This window comes from Mauremys reevesii, linkage group 3 (genome assembly GCF_016161935.1).
Source record: "Mauremys reevesii isolate NIE-2019 linkage group 3, ASM1616193v1, whole genome shotgun sequence".
NCBI lineage: Eukaryota > Metazoa > Chordata > Testudines > Geoemydidae > Mauremys > Mauremys reevesii.
Window position 1 is genome coordinate 58,080,715 of NC_052625.1, and position 20,873 is coordinate 58,101,587.

General features: G+C 43.9%; 1 protein-coding gene across 4 annotated transcripts in view; it reads right to left on the reverse strand.

Moving 5' to 3' along the window:
- The window catches only part of TOGARAM2 (TOG array regulator of axonemal microtubules 2), a 73,427-nt gene extending 53,435 nt beyond the window's left edge, over nucleotides 1-19,992 (reverse strand). Inside the window, exon 1 of one of the 4 annotated variants that reach the window (XM_039530089.1) lies at nucleotides 19,330-19,991. The gene's annotated coding sequence lies outside the window, so the exon portion shown is untranslated. Of the gene's footprint in view, nucleotides 1-19,175 lie in introns of all 4 variants that reach the window. The other 3 variants (XM_039530088.1, XM_039530092.1, XM_039530093.1) reach the window with 3 other exon arrangements.
- Nucleotides 19,993-20,873: the final 881 nt, after the last annotated feature.

The window sequence follows — 20,873 nt, forward strand, 5'->3', positions numbered from 1 at the left end:
AAATCAGGAATGACTCCACTGAATGGAGTCACACCAGGGTAAAAATCAGTGGGAGAGTAGAACTAACTAACCAACCACTGTGGGCTGGATTCCCCCCCTGGTTTGCACCTTGGGCAGTCACTGACACCTCTTCAAAGTGCTACTAAATCAGATGCCTCCATTTGCGCTGGGATGGCACCTTACACCCAGTTGCAGGGGTGTCAGTAGCTACACAAGGTATAAAGCAGAATCAGAGTTGTGGTCTTTATTCTTTCTGTACAGTGCCAGGCACATCTATACTGCCAAGTACAAATGCTAAAGAATATTGAATTTTTCATTCATGCACAACACATCAGTGTCTAGCTTTGAAATGTTTTCAAACTAGCTTCTCTGCTGGGTTTTTACACACACCTGCATGCACTTATGTGTAGCTGAGTTTAGTGCTGTTGAAAGGTACCTGATTGGTCACCCCTGGACACTGAAACCCTCTATCCACAGACCAGGTATAAACACATGCAGCAGCAGTACAAGCTTCTCCCACCATGTCTGGGACCAGGAGGGACTACACCAAGAGTCAGAGGGGAATTCAGGCTCCATAGCTCATTCCGTCTCCAGCCTCTCTGTTCAGACTGCCAGTAAGGGGGTGAATAGTGGGGGGTGATTTCCGTGATGTGCAATAATTCACACCACAAGGAGAACAGAGGAAACCAACACAGTTAATTTGTCCCTTGGGGCTACCAGCCCTTCTCCGATCACATAGAGCAACAGGAGAGCCCATCTATTACAACACTTATCTATTATGATTTGGAGGGACAACCCCCAACTCATTTAATATAGGCCATGAAACAGACACCAAATTATAATATCTTCTCACTGCTAAACTTGTTTGAACCAGTAAAAAGTGCCATCTCACATCATCACTCTAAACTATCCAAGTCCCACAGTTTCTCTATTGTTTGGTATCCAGCTATATATTTTTTTTAAATCTTATATTATAGAATGACAGAAAATTAGCTGATCCCCCCAGACTAACTTCAAAATATATTTTATTAGATACATGTCACCCGGCTAAGTAAGTCCCTCTATAAGATTCACGCTGTTTGAAATAGAACAGAAAGGAAGGATCATTCTGTGGTTAAGACACTATACTAAGCCTCACAAGACATAAGTTCAGTTCCCAGTTTTGCCACAGACTTACTGTGTGACCTTGGGCAAGTCATTTAATCTCACAGTGTGCCTCAGTTCTGCATCTATAAAATGGGCAGAGCAATACTTCCTCTCTCCCATCCTTTGTCCATCTGTTCTATTTAGACTATAAACTCTTCAGGGCAGGGCCTGTCTCTTGCTATATGTATGTGCAGTGCCTCGCACCCTGGGGCTTTGATCTTGGTTAGGGGTGGTACTATACTACTATTAAAATGACAGTAGCAGCGGATCTTCAAAGGACCAATGCCTTTCACTGGTATACTCCCCCAAAACAAAGGAATCAACAAGGGGAATTAAAATAATTCTTAGCATTTTGTGCCAATCCCACATATACCCAATGAAAAGAAGGCTTTTAGCCTACTTTCATCTGCTAACCTTGGCAGAATCCAAGCTGGTTAGACCTTAGCATATCATGAGTTTTTCAGGGGGGATGGTGTTAATTATCATTGTAACCAGGTACAGGTGAAAAACTTACTTCTCTTTCCCCCAGCTCACTCCTAGAGCCTTTGTCACATATAGGTACAACATCTACTACCCTCCAGTCCTGTGGAACAGAGGCTGTTTTGACTGAGATATTGTATATTTTTGTAAGTGCCTCCAGAACTCTCAGATGCACCATCTGGCCTGGTGATTTATTGCTATTTAAATTACCAGTTTGCTCCAGAACTTCATTTTCTGACACCACAATCTCTGATAACACCTCATCTTCCTTAGCAGAAAAGAAGGGGTCCAGGGTAAGAATCTCCCTGACATTTTAAGCAGTGAAGACTGATTGTTTAACTTCTCAGCAGTGTCCTTAAGTGCCTTAATTTCTCTCTTGAATTCCTGGTGATCCAGAAGACCCACTGATTCTTTCACAGGCTTCCTGCTTCTGAAAGACTTAAAGAATCTCTTGATTGCTTTTATACCTTTAGCTATTTGTTCTTTGAATTCCACTGCAGCCCTTCTAATTTCCTTCTTACACACTGTCTACTGCTCGTGTCTGTTGGTTTCACCAGAGTCAGATTTTGAACGTTTGAAGGATTTGCATTTGACTCAAATAGCCTCTCGAACCTAGCCATATTGATTTACTGCTTGTCTTCGTGACTCCCTTTTTGCTCACAGGCACAAATGCCTTCCGAGTCTCCAACATTGTTTAAGTAGCACCCATGCCACTTCCAAGGATTTTACTTCCTTTTCATTTAACATTAAGGCTTTTTGACTAATGTCATTTTATTGAAATCTTCCTTTTTAAAGTTTACTGTCACTTTTAAGTACCTGCCTTGCCCCTTGAACCTAATTATATTGCAGTCACTATTACTTAGTGGCTCAACAACTAGCACTTCTTGAATTAGCTCTTGTGTGTTACTTAAGAATAAGGGCTTGTCTACACGAAGGTTTTAAACCAGAACTAAAGTTAATCCAGTTTGAAAACAGTTGCATATGTACCGTGCAACCCATCACTGCGCACTAACTCTTGCAAAGTGGACTAAGTTTGCTTTGAATGGAGATAGTTTGGTCTATTGTTCATGTGCACACAGTTGCTGCCCACCACTTTTGCATGCTTCTAACAGCTATCCCACAGTGCTTTGCAGTTCAACCTTTACCAACCTGGCCATTTACTTGTGTCCCGTCCTGGTGTCAAGTTTCCAGAATGACCCTTTGGTAGTGCAGAGCTAGATTTTGCTCCTGGATCCCAGTGTATCACTATTCTGGGTATACAACCATGATAGCACTCCAGAAGCCCCACAACATGTCTCACAGAGCTGCTTGGAGCTGTGCTGAGACCCTGGATCTTGTTGCCATCTGGGGAGAAGCGTTGGTTCAGGAAAAAGCTCTTGTGGCCAGCCACAGGAATAGGGACATATTGTGGATGTTGCAAAGCAGATGTCTGCGAGGGGTCAAGACTGGAATGCGGATCAGTGCTGGATAAAGAGAAAACAGCTCAGGATAAAGTATATTGAAACAAGGGATAAAAGGAGACAATCTGGTAGGGGGCATGTGACTTGTCAGTGTTTTGATCAACTGGACAGGATTCTACACAATTACGGTACAACCCCTCAGACATTATTCACAGCCTGCTGCCTGCACTCCCCACCACTGAGAACGACTGGCTTAACCCATTAGGGGAGGAGCAGGAGGATGCCAGAGAGGAGCTACCCCCTAAAGCCTAGTATTTTTTGTGACTCGAGACCCTGACAACGGCCAATTGGAAAGCCAGCCCCAGTCCTGCCCAGCTACAATGTGTCCTGATTCCCGCCCTGCCTCAGCTGTGCCCAAGTCACAGCCAGAAACCCAGGCCAGGACCAAAGAGATTCCCTGGAAGGATCTTTACAATTTACTATTAATGATTATTATTATTGTTGGCTGATGTGAGCTAGGAGACCCCGCCTCAAGATGCTTCAAAATGGCACCTGCCAGCTTGGTGCAGTCTGTGCCTGCCCCCCTCCCATAGTAGATTTAAATGACAAAAGCATTCATTTCTGCAAAAACTCAACAGTGTATTGAGACAGTTCTTACAGGAAAAGAAACTTGGTTAGTTTTCATAGTTTGCATCAGGTATCAGTGCACACTGCACACCCGATCAAGGCACAGACACTACTGCTTCTCGCTGAGGTGCAATTGCCCTGTGACATGCATCGTAGCTGACAATCATTGAAGGACCTTATCCGTTTTTCTCTGCACTTTTTCCATGTCTGCAGGGGAGATCTAGCAGAACTTAAAACTGAGAAATTGCTCGATTTCGTTTCATACGTTATAAGGAACAGCCACACGCCCATGCTTCCCAGCATAGCTTGAGAGCCCCTTCCGCTCCTCCAGCACTTTTAGGGGGACAACCTGGTGAACAACTTCACAGCATATCTTGCTGGTCTGCCTTTGTCTTTTTGAATAAGGCCATTCTCTGCCTCCTAGTCACCTGCCTCAGCATAATGTCATCAAGAGAGGACAGCCTAAAGGGGATGTAGAGGGAATTACTATCCAGCTTGCCCGCAAGTGATCGTAGCACCTCCAGCATACCAAAAAAACTGCAAAAACCAACCTGCAATATAGCTCCAAACACCCCTCCTCACCCTTAACAGCATGAAAGCAGATACAGTGGACTGAAATCCAAATGCACCCAGCACCCACCATAAATGCAGACCACTTGCCAGCTCTGAGGGTCTTCCAAGAATAGAAAGAGTCTCAAGGAGGTAAAGTCATATATACACACTTTAAAAAAAAAAAAAAGATGACAACTTGTCTGTGATACAAACAAATAAGCAACTTTTATTCCCTACTTCCCCAGCCACAGCACCTGCAACAGCAAGATCTTCAAGCACGGAGCCTTTATGTACTGCTGGCAGACTGGCCAACCTGAGGGGAGAAAAAGGAAGACTTGGGGACAGATGTTTTCAGAGCTCTTGGCAGAGTCACAGAGGAAAACAAAGCTGCTTAGAGGTGGATGCTGGACATGAGGACCAGAGAGAGAAAGAGCTCCAAAGAGCTCATGGCAGTGGCTCAGGACAGCAACACAATGACCAGGGAAAGCATGGCTGGGGCCACAGACAGCATTACCATGGCAAAAGAGAGTATGGAAAAAGACAGAGATGCAGATGCAACTGATGGACGCTTTCCTGAACCAGAATACCCTCCTGCTAGGCCAGCTGGCCCTGCAGTCCTATAATTTAGGATGCAGACATGTCCTTGAGACTCTGGGCAATGCTGGCTACTGGGACCAGCAGCAACTCCTAACCTCCACATCCCCACAACAGGGCTCCCAGCAGCTCCCATTTACCTCTCCGGTCCAACCTCTGGGCACCAAGAACACTTCATGTGGGAGGCCAGCTTTTTAGAGCCCTACAGTGTCCCTGAGAATTTTGAGCCAAGGCACTCAACCCCAGAACCCACGGGGACAAGAAGAGCCAGAGGCAAGGCGTATACTCACTTTGAACTTTATGCACCCCCCCCCAAAACTGCTGAATTTGAAATGTTCCTGCTGTTGCACTTTGACATTTGTTTGCACTGTTGCAGTAATTAAAGGTCCGTGCACAGTTGGCTGCTTAAGAAGATTGGTTTGTTAAATGTGTTTCCAAATACAAAGATATTATTTTCCATTGGTTTCATTAAAACTTTTTTTTATTGTTCTTTCATACTAAAACCTTTATGGGTTATAACTGCATTTAACACAGCAAATCCTTTAAATAAAGTGGAAATAATACACAGGCTTTTACAAAAGCACATAGGGAATGTTAAACTTCAACCACCCCCACACAATACCCCAGCTTTCATAATGTCTGCATACCAATACACCCCCCACGAGCTAACCTGTTCAGGCATGTGACTCAAAATACGAACAGTAGGCAGCCCTGTCAGGATGCCCGTGGGTGTTTGTGTTCTCTGTGGAATGCCTTACTGGATGACTGAACCTTTGAGCAAGTCCCCGCACCTCAGCCTCTCACCCACCAGTAAGGCTTTTCCCCTTGCTCTCAAAACTATTATGCAAAACACAATATGTTGCTTTAATGGTTGGAACTTTTTTCCTGCTGCTTCCAACCGATTCCATAAACAGCGCCACCTGCTTTCCAATGGCCAAATGCACACTCAACAACCATTCTGCAGCTACTCAGGTGATAGTTAAAATGTTCCTTCCTTCTGTTCAAGTGGCAGCCTGTGTATGGCTTCATTAGCCTGGGCATCAGGGGATAAGCTGAGTGTCTCAGAATAACCAGATAAACCTCCACAGCAGTAATGTCCACAGTGCTCATAAGAACATAAGAGTGGCCATGCTGGGTCAGACCATACTGGCCATCTAGCCCAGTATCCTGCCTTCTGACAGTGGCCAATGCCAGGTGCCCCAAAGGGAATGAACAGAACAAGTAATCATCAAGTGATCCATCCCCTGTCGCCCATTCCCAGCTTCTGGCAAACAGAGGCTAGGCACACCATCCCTGCCCATCCTGGCTAATAGCCATTGATGGATCTATCCTCCATGATGAACTTATCGAGTTATTTTCTGAATCCTGTTATAGTTTTGGCCTTCACAACATCCTCTGGCAAAGAGTCCCACAGACTGATTGTGCGCTGTGTGAAGAAATACTTCCTTTTGTTTGTTTTAAACCTGCTGCCTATTAATTGCATTTGGTGACCCCTAGTTCTTGTATTATGAGAAGGAGTAAATAACACTCCTTATTTACTTTCTTCACACCAGTTATGATTTTATCATACCCCTCCTTAGTCATCTCTTTTCCAAGCTGAAAAGTCCCAGTTTTATTAATCTCTCCACATACGGAAGCTGTTCCATAGCCCTAATCATTTTTGTTGTCCTTTTCTGAACCTTTTCCAATTCCAATATATTTTTTTGAGATGGGGCGACCACATATGCACGCAGTATTCAAGATGTGGGCATACCATGGATTTATTTAGAGGCAATATGATACTGCCGGAGGAGTACTGCTGTAGAATATTCTCCTGCTCCCACATCATCTGTTTGTTGATGCAACAATCAAATGCCAGTGCAGAAGTCATCAGTTCCAAGTGCAGTAATACAGCCCAAGATGCCTGTGAGTATTCACACTTGTCACCATAGCATTGTGGAGCATTGTTGGGTCCATACTGGCCAACAGCAACTTGAAAATGGTGTGGCCCAGCCCAGAAAGAAAGTATGGGGCAGAGACAGCAGAATCATGGGATTTTTTTAAAAATATTTGACCCCAGCTGGCTTCCCACAATTCACAGCAAAAACAGTCCCAAGGACACTGCTCAACAGCAAAGCAAAGGACCACTGGATACCCCGGGAGAATGTTATGCTCTGAGTTTGCAGAAAATTGCTACTGTGTGTCCACGCAAGGCGAATTGAAAATGGAAAAGGTGTTGTGTGTGTACACTGTTGGTATGACTTGATGTGCATCAAAAAGATTTAGATTAAATCCCCCATGTAGATTCACCCTAACAAAGGAGGTCAGAATCATTTTTTCAAATTTTACAGATGAGAAAACTGAGGCACAGAGAGGTGATGTGATTTGTCCATCATCATCCAGCAGAACCAAGAATAGTACCCAAATCTCCTGAATCCCAGTCTACTGGTCTATCCACTAGGCCACCTCTCTGTGATCTTAGCCTTACTGCAACTTCAGCATTCCATAGATGCTGAATTTAAGTTCCACATGGAAGGAGCTGTGTCCACAGCCCTTTGGAGCATCAAGGGAAGGAAAATGGATGAGAGCTACTCACAAGTCTGTACCGTGATATCTGCAGCCACAGAAAGGGTTCATAATAATATGAATAAACAGTGTTAGGAGACCAAAACACATCTGTTAGTCTATAATGTGCCGCAGGACTCTTTGTTCCTTTTTAGGAGATCAAAAGTAATCTCTAATCTGTCCATCTAGCTCTACCACTTGTACAGCCTCCATCGACCTCAGGCCAACCCAACAGAAAAACCAAACTGAACATCCTGCGGCTGTTTAAGGAGATCAGCCATGTTTACGTTCCCCGCTCCAGATTCCAGTAATGGATGAACACTGCTTCCCTCTCATGGTGGGCAATGCGGACAAGTTCCACTGAACTTTTGAACACTCATCAGGTAGTCCCTGAGCTGCATTTTCACAGGCAGAAGGGGGAGCTGTTAGGAAACAGGCCCGGTCTGGGTAAGAGGCACTGTATGAGGGGTCTTTTCCAGTTGTGAAGGAGGCAGACCACCTTCTCCACACGTCCTTCCATGGCTCTAACCTGATACCTGCTCAGCTATTGCTGTACTCATGTATTGTTTGCGTCTTACACATACACAAAAGGCACGTTCGGCAGCAGAACCATTCGCTGCTGCAGCAGCAACCTCCTGGCACTGTGACAGGCACCTTTTGCTCACAAGAACCTCTACTGAATTGGGAGCCCTTGGGCTTTCCCCATAGCAACTTCTGCCAAGCATTGGACAGGCACCTGGGTGATCAACATGCCACTGCAACTGAGTCCATGAGGAACGAGAGCATGCATAACATCCGCATTAATTAGAGCCCAGTGGACACTTCCAGAGCAGGTTAGCTTATACAGACCCACTCACCCCACCCCCCAGTTATATAACCAAGAGTAACAGACTGATATTATTAATTCAGCACCATAGGTGTGAATGGACTTTGCAGACATATAGGAAAGAGCTCACAATCTCTGTAATAAGTACGAGCTGAGCTCCAAAGCAGCCTCCGGTGCTAAAAAATAGAATGAGTAAAAGAAAAAATATTGATGGAAATAATAATAGAAGGAAATTGATTAAAGAGACCTTATATTATTTTAAAAATATTTCCACTATCATCATCCTAGCGATCACTTCTGTGCAATGAGAGGGAATTTGACAGTGATTGGAGAGTAAGCAAAAGGCTGCCGAGTCACGACACTGTCCATGGCTCCCCTGTGCTCTACTCCCTAGCTCAGCCTAGCCCTGCAGCACTGCCGGAGTTCCCCTGCTTTCCCATCACCCCTGTGCTTTGCTCCCCAGCTCAACCCAGCTCTGAAGGTTTACAGCTGAATTCCACCATTTATTTATTCCCTCTCTGAACACTGCCCTCAAGAACAAACCAAATAATCCAACAATCTATAAGAGTGGCTTTCAGTAATCCTGAGGCAGGGCTAAAATTCAGCCGGAACTGTCCAGAGTGGTGCTCCGGTAAATATTTTCAAACCTATGGGGCAGAAGCCCCAAATCCCAGCACCTCCCATGGGGCTGAAGCCCCAAGCACCAGTGCCCCATGTGGTGCTGAAGCCCTGAGTCCCATGACTCCGGCAAATACTCTATGAGCATTTAAGCCCTGACCTGAGGGATAAGTCATGGTGCCTTTTCGGGGTTCAACTACAGGAAATCTAGATGTAAAATGAAACCACCTGGTAAAACTGACACAGAGACTACACCCAGCTCCACTGTGTTCTAAAAAGCATGAGATTGTACCGGACAACAACCTGCTTCAGCTACACCATGAGACAGGAGGCAAAGGCTAAGTGCTGAGGTGGCTACCAGCAGTGGAGGCTGACTGTATAAAGCAAAGGTAGAATATAGGCAGAGGCAATGCAAGCGAGTCCTCCATTAAGGTGCCTCATCCCTGAGCTGCAGAGATCACCCTATTGGGAGGAGAGAGGGTGGCTCAGTCCCCATAGTTTGTCCAAACCTTGGCCTTCCTGCCAAGACTGCAAATCAAGGGTGCTGGTTAGTGCCAACTGTGATGATACTCAGAGACTATAGTGAGGGATGGCATTGATGTCATGTCTGATAGGTGCCAGGTCTTTCTAACAGATATGCTGTAGTTCAAACAGAAGTGATGCACCTGAGGCATAGATTCCTGGGTGAGGTTCTGTGGCCAGTGCTATGCAGGAGATTAGACTACGATCACAATGATCCCTTTTGGTCTTATAATCTATGAATGGAGGAAACTGCACTGCAAAGGAAAGACTAGTTTATAGTTTTGTGGAGTGAATACCTGCCCACAAGGAAATGGATTGAACCACCATCATATTTCACACAGGGCCATTGGATGGGAATGATTCAAGGAGGAGAAGAGTGCCAGTTACTAGTACTGCTAGCCAGGATAAGCCCTGGTGATGCTGGGCATAGGGCAACAATAGAACCTGAGGCACATAAGAACCCACCACTGTCAAGGGTGAACACTCAACCATCACAGTGGTCCCTTCTGGCCCCTATGAACATTCTGACTCCTACATCAACACACCATAAACCAGCACCAAAACAATGCTGCTTAGCATTCATCTGTAGATCTCAAAGCCACGGAAGGTCAGTAGCTTTAGCCCCATGTTATCGATGGCAAAAGGCACAGAGAAGAAAAGTGATTTGCACAGGGTCACACAGCAGAGCCAGGAACAGGATTCCTGATTCCTAGTGCAGTGCCCTAGTCACTAGAGTTTGGAACATCAACACATGAGACACATGTCAAGTTGTGATAAGACCATCTTCAAAATGAATGAAAGTAGAAAAGATGTGAGGAGCTGAGGTCTTTGTTTTCATAAATGTCTCTTGGGGTGAATGGTTTCTCAACTGCAGTACAATGAGGTCAGTGCTTAAGACACTCCCCACAGCCAATTTTTCTGACCCTTCTGCAGGCTGACGCCAGGTAAATCTGCTTTGTGAGTAAAGCTCATGGGAGTCTGTGGGAAAGGAAATGGCAACGTCTTCACCCCTTTGCGTGTAAACATGTGCCTGACCCCTCCTCCCAGTATGCATTTTCCCACAATAAGGCAAAGAAGGGGAGGGAGAATATTATAATACTAGTATAATACTTTGCACCTCCAGCATACAGCAATTTGCTTCTGACAAGCTTTACAAACATTATTGTAATTAGCACTCACCATACCTGCATGAGATAAGCACGGTATGCATTTTACAGATGGGGAAACTGAGGCATGGAGCAGTTAAGTGACCTCCCTAAGGTCACAAAGCAAGTTAGTTTTAATAGAGACTAGGCATCCTGCACCCAATTCCTCTTGGTCCAACCACTAGACAACACTCCCTCTCTGTGGAATGTCCACAAACTCACAGACTGGGAGGGTGAGAAACTGCAGAGAGGCTAATATGCTGTGATTAAGGTAAAACAGATTTTATAGATACTGCTCCTATTTAAAGGAGTACTGGGATAAAAGCCCCAGAGTCTGCACTATCACTATTCTATGCTACAAAGATTGGGACAATTGTAGGAGCATCCCATTCAGTATGCTCAGTGGAGCTGATTGAAATTTTCCTGATGAAATTGTCATCTTCTGCGGACAGCGTTGGCTTATTTGAATTTTTTGATGAAAAAAATTATTGAAATGATTCATTGTGATAAGGTCAAAATATTCAATTTGGATTTTTATGTTTAATAAAAATAATATTTACTATAATTATATTATATATTATAGTTTAAATGTTTCAATAAGGTTGAAATGAAATGTCATTTTTGATTTTTTTTTCCCTAAACAAAATCTCAGAATTCATTCTGCAGGAAGTTTCAATTTTTCATTCTGATTTAGAATGAAAAAAAAATCCAAAATTGTGTAATTTCCTGTAGAATGGGAATTCTGGGTTCTGACCAGCTCTAATCCTGAATGGTGAACAATATAAAAGACTGATTTGGCCACAGAAAGCAAGAGTGCCTGGCACCTGTGAAACTGAGGACTGGTTTAGCAACTTGCAAAGAACATGGAGGCCTGCACCTAATTTGTCTCATAAGGCTCCACCATTTTTCTCTCTGCCAAAATAAGGGTCTAATCCTGAGAAAGGCTGAGGGTCCCTAATGCCCTCTGAAGCCAATGGGAGCTGCAGGCCCTAGGCACTCTGCAAGATCAGGCCGTGAAGGCACATAAGCCTATTTCCTTGTGCTTCTCTCCTCTTCATGCAGCAGATGAACAGAAAATAGTGCTTGTTTGAGTTCCTGAAGTTAATGAGCTTTGCCTGATCTTAAACGGCAGCCATGGGACACATTTTAAAATGTTCCTTTGGGCTGTAATAGGCCTGCAGGCCATACTTTGGACACCATGGTGTAAAGGAGAAGGGAAGTTCAGTAGGAATACAGCTTTGAGCTGTATATGTGTTTCAAATGGCAACCACATGATCTTCCATCATGTCACAGCCTCACACCCAGGGAGCGGTCACTCACCACTAAACAGACCAGATGCAATAGTGAGGCAGCGAGATGAGAGTGAATTCCAGGATAGATGTGAGCCCAGCTGAACGTGGCCATCCATCACAGACATAGTGGTACAATGTACTCTACCTGCTCAGGGCTTTGCTACCTAATCCACTTACATGCATGAAAATCACAAGGTCTTGAGCAAACCCCATTTGGTTGCCTGGGCTGCTAATCCAGTTAATTGCATATTAGCTAACTGCATACTTCAGCTCTCTGCCAACTGCATTGAAATCCAAATGCTGCTACTCACAGTTTATTCACTCTGGATAACAGAATAGTTATATTCCACATGAGATTTTGCCTGTTCATCTGGTTCGGGGAACACAGGAATGCTGGGTAGCATAAGTGGGAAATATCAGGGGTCTCAAAGAACCTGGTTTTCACTTGAAAACCACCATAGTGGGGGTGATTTTAATGGAAGTATAGAACAAATCCCAGGGCATCTTACACAAGGGTCTGAGGTCTGATCACAATTGAAACATGTGGCTGTCTAGGAGCAAAAGCAGAGGAGACTTTCATAGGTGGGGGAACATGGGCATGTCAAGAGCATAGCCAGTGCACGTATACACAGCACAAATCCAGTAGGCCAAGCTTAGGTTGATTGCATACTCCTCTGACAGGCAGATTCAGGGCTGGTGCCATAGCTACAGGCACGGTACTAACTAAGGCACTGCCTATGTGCATGGCCTATTTAGCCTGGTTATGGAACACTATTATAGTGCAATGTACCCTACAAATTGGAACTGTCTTGTACCCAGCTCCCCTGCCTAGGTAGCTCCGTAGTGTAGATGGACCCTTGGAGACTTTCCTTTGAAGTGGCAGGGCAAGCTGCTGTCCAGCAGTACAAGTGCTGAATGCAGAGGAACTTGCTAAGAGTGACATCAGTTATTCTTCCATAGAACTGCACTGAAGCCCAGGTGGGAGTCACTGATAAGCATTAACAACATGAATTACAGTCCTGGGGCTTTAAAATCCCACCTCTCCTGCAGGAAGGGAGGTTTTGTTGTTGTTTTACAAGAGCCCATGTTCTTCAGTTGCATTCACCCTTCAGGGCAGGAAATCCTCATGTAGGACTTGAGGCGGAGGTGCTCTGGGGGGATATTAATGCTTTGAAGAGGCCATGTAAATTAACAACAATTGCATCATAAGTAGCTTCCGAAATTTTAAATTACAGTGAGGGTCATGGTGGTGGAAATACCTTTTCTTGGAGATGAAGGATGCCAAGGAGATATATTCAGCAGCAGAAGTTTACCTTGCACAGATTTCATCAGGTCACATGCAGCAAACTGGATTGGCCTAGAATGTCTGACAATCCTGAATCCTCTATAACATGCACTAAGATAGCACAGCTCATGTCACAGGAGGTCATCAGTACATTCAGGCAGTCAACAGAGAGTGATGTTGGATGGGAAAAGTGGACCTGTTTCTTCATTTAAATAAAGTCTTTACATTAGTTAAATAGAGAACTTTGTTTCATTCTACCAGTAAATACCAAGGAGGGAGGGGGAATTGTTTTAGGTGGACTCAGAGGGTATAAATAGGAATACAGGGATGAAATGGGGGAAAGTGAAGTGTTGGCAAGGAAAATGTCCTAGCAGACAGGTGAATAGTCTCCCAGTGAAGGTGGTGGAACATACTGGACATTTAAAAGCAGAGACAGGCATGATACAGAGGATCTTGATCTGAGACCCATTTTATCTGAGCCACCAACGTTTAAGGGTCCAGATAAACACTTCTGGCCTGGGCCCATCTCTGTTGAAAACGGGACAAAGAGTGTGTGTTGTGGGCTGGACAACACAGGCTCTAGGGTACAACCCTGCACCAGCCCCTGGAAGACTGGGACTTATGATGCATTCTTATTCTCCAGCCTCTGGGGCTTCCATGATTAAATAAATAAGGAGACAGGATATGAAGAGAGAGAACCTCATTCCCTCATTAACTACTCACTATTCAAATTCTCCAGCAGTCTGGGACGTGAGTCTGATGCCCAAGGGGGGGAAAAAGACATCTTGTTTTGCTAAAAAAGCTACAGGCATTAAGCTGCTGCATGATGTTACAGTCCTTAGTGGAGTCATGGAAAAGTCCCTTCTTTGTGAGTGCAGGGAAAGGGATATTATTACATTTTTACCCCCACAATTTTCTTTTGACCAATGCTCTGTGTGAAAGATGGGGAAAAGCACTATTTCTACAAGAATGTGCCTGGTTGCATTAGGTTTGCTTCCAGGATTTGTCTTGTAGAAACCAGCTCTTTAAGTGAATTAGTCCATTCTGTATTTCTGGCTCTTTTTTCCTCCTTGAAACAGCTGAAAAATGTATAAGAATTACAAGCCAAAGGCCTGATCCTGCTCCAACTGAAGTCAAATGGGAGCAGGACCCAGCCCCAATCTTGTTGTTTCACATCATTTCAAAAACTGCTCTTTTGGTGAGCTGTGCTACCCCCGCTGTTCCATGTAGATAGTGCTCCATAATCATCAGCCCAAGGAGGCCGAAAAAACCCTCATTTGTATAGCGCCAACCTATAGTTTGTGGCAGACATTGAAAATGAAACATGTAGAAAGTTTATAAGGGGTGTATCAGAGGAATAGCTGGGGAGAGAAGGCATCTAACATACTGGCAAGGAAAAGGCAGTATGCAATGGGAAAGGTTCATTCAACAGTGTGCTGTTTTATTAAACTAGCTGTCTAGCATGCCTTAGATAGCAGATTAGGGTTGCTCCAGAAAAAAGGAAAAGGATAAACAGGTAGGGGTCTGCTGGCTACCCTAGATAATTTATCTAATTCATTTTAACTTCACCTATTCTGGGATGAATCAACATTATCGTGCTTGAAATCTACCCCCTTTAAAGAACAAGTCCATTTAATCAGGTAGAAATGCATTGTAAAGTTCATGTTAAACTTAAATGTTAAAAGGCAAAGAAAAACACCCACATACAAGAGGACAAATGATCTTATAATGATGGGACTAAACTGAGATGCAAGAGAGCTGGGTTCTGTTTCCAGCTCTTCCAATGACTTTCTCTGTAACCTTGGGCACGTCACTTGGGCTCTCTGTGTCTCAATGCCTCATCTGTAAAATGGGATAATAATATATCCTTTCTTTCTCTCTACCCTGCTGCCCCTGCACCCATCTATCCCCAATAAATCTCCGGCTCAGCCAGAAGCTGGAGTCAGAAGTTCAGTTTATATTTGTAAATGATAGTTCTATAAACTTTGCTCTTTATAACTCTTAACATTGTTCTTATCTCCCACAAATACTAAGAGGTACCTCCTGCCAGCAAAACCAAAACATTAGAGTTTGCAGATCAAATTATTTGGGAGCTATGATGAGCTAAGAAGAATCAGAAAAATATTCAAAATTCAACTAGAGGTGAATTTTCAACACTCCATGGATGAAATCCCAGACCCATTGAAGTCAATAGGAGTTTTGCCATTGACTTCAACAGAGCCAAGATTTAACCACATAACTTTAAAAGCTTTGTCTAGTAGTTACCAAACTTCCCTAACAAGATTTAGCAAAGTTTCAGGAAAATCAGTTTTGTCTGAGTCAAGTCCGGGATCGTAATGGGGCAGCTGTTGTTCTGTAACACTGAAAGCGTTTTTCAGCACATCCCTGACTTTGTTCATCAGCCGTCAAATCAAGTAGATCCAGGCAAGTCAGTGAGACATGGTTGAGGTTAGCGTAGGTCCTCAATATTATGTCTAGGAGCAGTAGCTAGTTCATCCAAACAAAGAATAGAATTTATATCTGGGAATCCCAATGAGTATCACAACTATGGCAGCACAGGCTCTCACAACAGTTCATGCACAGCCTCAGATATTAGAGCCAGAGGAGGAAATACTGGCCAAGACATCATGATTGGACCCAGTGCTCTCCATGGGCATTGAAATCAATGGCAAAGCTCCCACTAGCATCAGTGGTGGATGATGGTGGCCTTGACCATTTTGTCTGAAAGACAGTGAACAAAATTAATCCCTGGTGCAGTTCCATTGACAGTGAAGTGACACCAGGGAGGAATTTAGCCCTAGAGGTTTTAGAAAATGTCGAAACTTTTTTTTGATGACAAAGAGCCTTTCAATCAAAATGAAAACATTTTCTAATCAACATTTTCATTTTGGAGGAGTAAGTTTTACATTTTTTCTATAAAAACAGAAATTGAAAACCAAACAATATTTGGTAAAAAAAAATTCAAGATTTGGTTTTTGAAAAGTTGTATTGAACAATTAATTTTTTAAAGAAAAGCTGTTTTTGAAAACCAAACATTTTTCAGTTTCAGATTAGAAAATAAAAATATTTGCAGGAAATATAGAAAAAATTCCCCACTAAAAATAATTGCCATTTTCCACCAGTGTCTCTAACACTGCAGTGATAAGTGCCTGCATGTAAGGCTAAGATTTTGTCACAAAGGTCATGGAAGTCACTGAATCTGCTTCAACCCCAGGACGGTGGAGCTGGAGCCGTCAGTCAGCAGGGCCCCCCCACCCCCGCAACTCCTAGCCGCTACTGGAGGCGGGAGCCCCTCCGTAGCCCCCAGCTGGCAGAGTGGGAAGCAGGGGGATCTCCACAACTCCGAGCCACTGCCAGGGGTGGCGGATGGGGGGGACCCCGCAGCTCCCAACTGCCAGAGCAGACCTCATAGCTCCAAACTGCTGCCAGTGGGCAGTGGGGACCCTGTGCTTTCAGTCACCATGGGTGGGGGGAACCCTGGAGCCCCAGCAGCAGGGGGTGTTGGACCCTCCTCCTTCCCCATTTTGCCATAGTTATTTTTAATAAAAGTCAGACACAGGTCAGGGGCTTCCGTGAATTTTTGGTTATTGCACGTGACCTGTCGGTGACTTTTACTACAAATAACCATGACAAAATCTTAGCCTTACTTATAGTTTTAAAATATACCCTGAGACCCTTGACTGTACAGTACAGATGAAGGGCATGGCAAATTTCTTTTTTTAATAAAGCCCTTTTCTCCTATTGGAACATAAACAAGCTCTAAAAAGAAACCCCTAGCACTCTTAGCAGGTTTTAGCCTACGAGTCTTACATAAGTGGCTCCAATCCATGTTTGCACAACATCCAACAGGTAAGCCCTGCTTATAGTACATTTCAATCCATCCTAGGTTCAGTCAAGCCAGCAGAAATGAACTCAATATTACTTTCTGAACCAGTCTACCCTTACCACGGCCAGCAGAACCCCAAAAGGATCCATTGATATGCCAAAACCTGGCCATATGGCAACTGCTTCTGTTCCAGATTCCAACAACTTGGTCTTCTCCTAGTGACAGAGAGCCATAGCAAATCAGTTCACACAGGATCAGTGCTATTGCTTAGTGCTAGCTTTGTTCAGGGATGCAATTGCACCCTCCAGTCTTTGAACACACAAAACCTAATCTGCTACAAAGTCAGCATGGAAATAAGTACTCTAATTAAGGCATTTCTAATGCACCATCCCCCCACAGTCTCTAGGCACCAGAATAGCACATAGTGAATTGCTGTGATTCAAGTGCATTCTGCGTGAAGTAACAGGTTAATACAGCTCCTTCCTCCTTAAAGGATCCCTTTAAAAATGGGTGAAACCACAGTTCAATAAAGTCCAGTAGTAAATTAAACCTATTCAAGTTCAGCTTGACAAACAGTTCCAGGCCACCTGGCAAAAGACATGAACTACAAAGCAAATAACTTTGCTGCAATGATGACAACAAGGGAAACCTACCTTCATTCTTATTTAGATGGTTCCATTAACATTGGGGAAGATTTGCACAGGGCTTGGCTATGGCTTTTACTGTAGCTTAGTAACAATTCCAGGTTTCTGTGGTCCCCTAGCCATCCATCACCCCTCTGCAGTTATTGCCCAGATGTTAAACTGTCACAGCTTGCTAAGAAATTAGGCCTGATGGCACCTAAGGAGATTCATAAATCCATTAGGTGAATGTGATCTGATTGGTTCCTTTTTTTAGGCATTTGGCAAACAGGAGGGAAACAGATCTGCAGGACCAGGGGAGACCGGGCGACCTGCCAATGTACTTGCTTAAAAGAGGGGGGAAGGGCGGGGGGAGAGAAAGTACCAGCTCCCTAAGGCCAAAACAATTTACAACCCACCAATTGTTTCAATACAGTAAAGCCAGAAGCTGCCTTTGCCATATGGAAAAATTATATTTTTTTCCACATTATCTTTCACAAGGTGTAGAAGGTTTATACTACAAAGGGAAAGTGTCAGGATTAGCAGGCCCAGCATTTGACCTCCTTCAGGCAATTTGCTTCTAGCACTTCTGCTTTGGGCTGTGACTTCACAAACTAACCAAGGTCAAGCTGGGAATCCTCCAAGTTAAAACCGGAGTACTGCAGAAAGCAGTGCTGGTGAGTCAGTAGGCAGCACTCTTCTGGGAGTCATCACTTAATCAATAAGCCCAGCAGAATGTTGAGGGGCCTGTGGTGCTGAAAGTGCCCCCTTTTAGGTGAGAAAGTAGGACTAAGGTACTAACTTGCTGTGACTATTAAAGAGCCCATGGCCTTTCCCCTTAGCCCCAGAATCTGGTCAAGCAGAGATGTATTTATTTACATTCTGCTGGCCTACATACCCCCAACAGTTTCCACTGGACGCACTATTGTATTATCCTTATTTTCTGTTTCTGTGCTAAACAGTTGTGATATGCTGCTGGATAATGATAAACAATTGCCATGTTCCACCTAAAAAGTGGCCACATTTATGTGGAATGTGCAGTAATTTTCCATATAGCACAGATAATTTGTGAAGCTCTTTGGGATTCTTCAAAATGACAAGCTTTTATATATAAATCATTGCTATTTTGTATTTTTTTCATTTATATTTTGTACAAAACTCATTTCTTTATGTTAGGGCTTTGGTTTTGTTTAAATGCTCAAAATAACCTCCCATCAATGCCAATCACACAGTTTCAGGAAACCCAACAACAAACCAGTTTGCACACCCCTTAGCTGACATTTAACGCTCCAATACAAAATAAGTGTGCACAGCTTAATACATGTGCAATCTCACCACAAATAATAAATGTGCCTAGTTCTCACACAATGAGGTCAATATCATATCCTTATTCTACAATGGGGAAACTGAGGCAGAGGGAAGAGAGTGACTTCTCCAAGATCACCCAGCAAAGCAGTGGCAGACCCAGGAATAAAACCCAGGTCTTTCTGCATGCTAATCCAGTGCTCTAGCCACTAGCCCACACTGCCTCACAAACAACCCTAATTAAACCTAGTTGGCACTGCCCAGCTCTATAAGCAACTCTACAACAATAAACCAGTAGACAAGGCCTTACACTTACTAACAACCCAACAGAGCTGGCTGAACAGTACCAAGAGAGGTCAGTTTATATTTTGTGAATCAACAGGGTGAGCTCACTTTGATGTCATTGCTGGAGAAGGGCTGTGTTCTGTCATTCCTTGTTTGTGAGTATTTGGATAACCATTGGTTTGTTCATGAAAATGTTGGCGCAGCCTAAAGTTTCAAGACGTTTAGCACAAAATAGTGGATGAGAGCCAATGCTGTTACATAGGTGTGGTAGTTGGACCAAGTAATCCATCATCCGTGCACTGTATCTGATTCATTTTTCCTTAATGATTTCCTTCTTGTAGCCTCTCTCTGGCCAGTGTGGGGAGCTTTCTTTCTTGGCATGGTGGGTGGTCAACGCTTAGAGTGGTGCTGGTAATGGTGCCACCATATACCAGTAGCTATGGGAAAGGCTTTCACTTGTGCCCATTTCAGTATGGCATGGAGTCAGATTATTTAAGTACTTGTGGCAGGCGCTCACCCCAGTGTGCCTGTGTACTATTTCATCAAATGCTGTCACAAAGCACCGCAGCAGTAGCCACACTAAAACAACACAAAGCAGTGTGTGCTAGTGACCAGGAAATCATCCAGAGAGGCAGTACAGCCACATAGGTAGGTAGTGCTTTGGGGCTCATTTCCATGTGTTGCATTGCATTGACCAACGTTGCTGTGTTAACATGTTCCCCATTGTTTGTGACAGAGCTGACCCCTGGCTGCAGGCACCACCACCTTTGTGTGTCCCCCATAGCTGTTACTCCCACCTCCTCAAATCAACTGTCACATTCCAACTGCCACAGAACCTTTGCGTGCCAACATTCCATCTGGTTCCACAGGGCTCAGCTGGTGATGTTCTGAACAGAGAGAGTCTCAGCCATGCTCCCAGCTGTTTCTGTTGCAACACACTGGAAGAGTTGTGTTGGTTTGTGCAGGTGGTGAATGAAGGGCATATGCTACGGTGAATGGCTCTGTGTGTTTTGGCATTGTTTGTTTGTGCTGGCTGTGTTGTGTGGGTGCTTTTGAAGAACTGTGGCAAACGGGCCAAGTAATCCACTACTCTCCCTCATTTAACCAACGTAATTGTTGCACACAACTTAGCTGTAGAGTAAGGGTGGCAATTGGTTGAGTTACCTTTGATGTCACTATGACCTAGAACCCTTGGCATGGCACAGAAATATCCCTTACTGTAATTATATACCACATGGGTATAATTCATATAGTCAAAATAGCTGGGAACTTATAAACTGGAGAGTAACAGACTGTGAATCTCAGTGATAATTCAACCTGGTGATATTCTTTACAAAAAGAGCTCTTAATCATGCTCATAGCAGTTTCTGTCACTTCACACTGACTATACAGACAGTCTAGGCTTCAGGGTTATACAGAGTGACAATATTGAAATCTTATTCTGCAAATAATTACTTGTTCAAAAATGTCTACCAACAAGTGTGCTATTTATTTGTTTGTTATTCTTCCGTTGCAGAAGTTTCAGTCAGTTGGTTAGGAAGAAGAAATATCACTCATGAGACCAATCATACACTCTGAATAACAAACAGCAGGCAGTTGTAGTGAACCGTTCTGAGAATAATCCACAGGCTGAAAATCTTTTATCTAAAATATCAGGTGCCTATTTGTGAATAATCAATCCAGTCAATAAAGTTGGAATTGGTTTGTAGACAGCAAAATGAGCTACGTTTGTCAGATAACTTATTCATAAATAAGCCAACCAACTCTCCAAACCAGCAGGTACTCCACAGCACCCAAGAGGAGCCC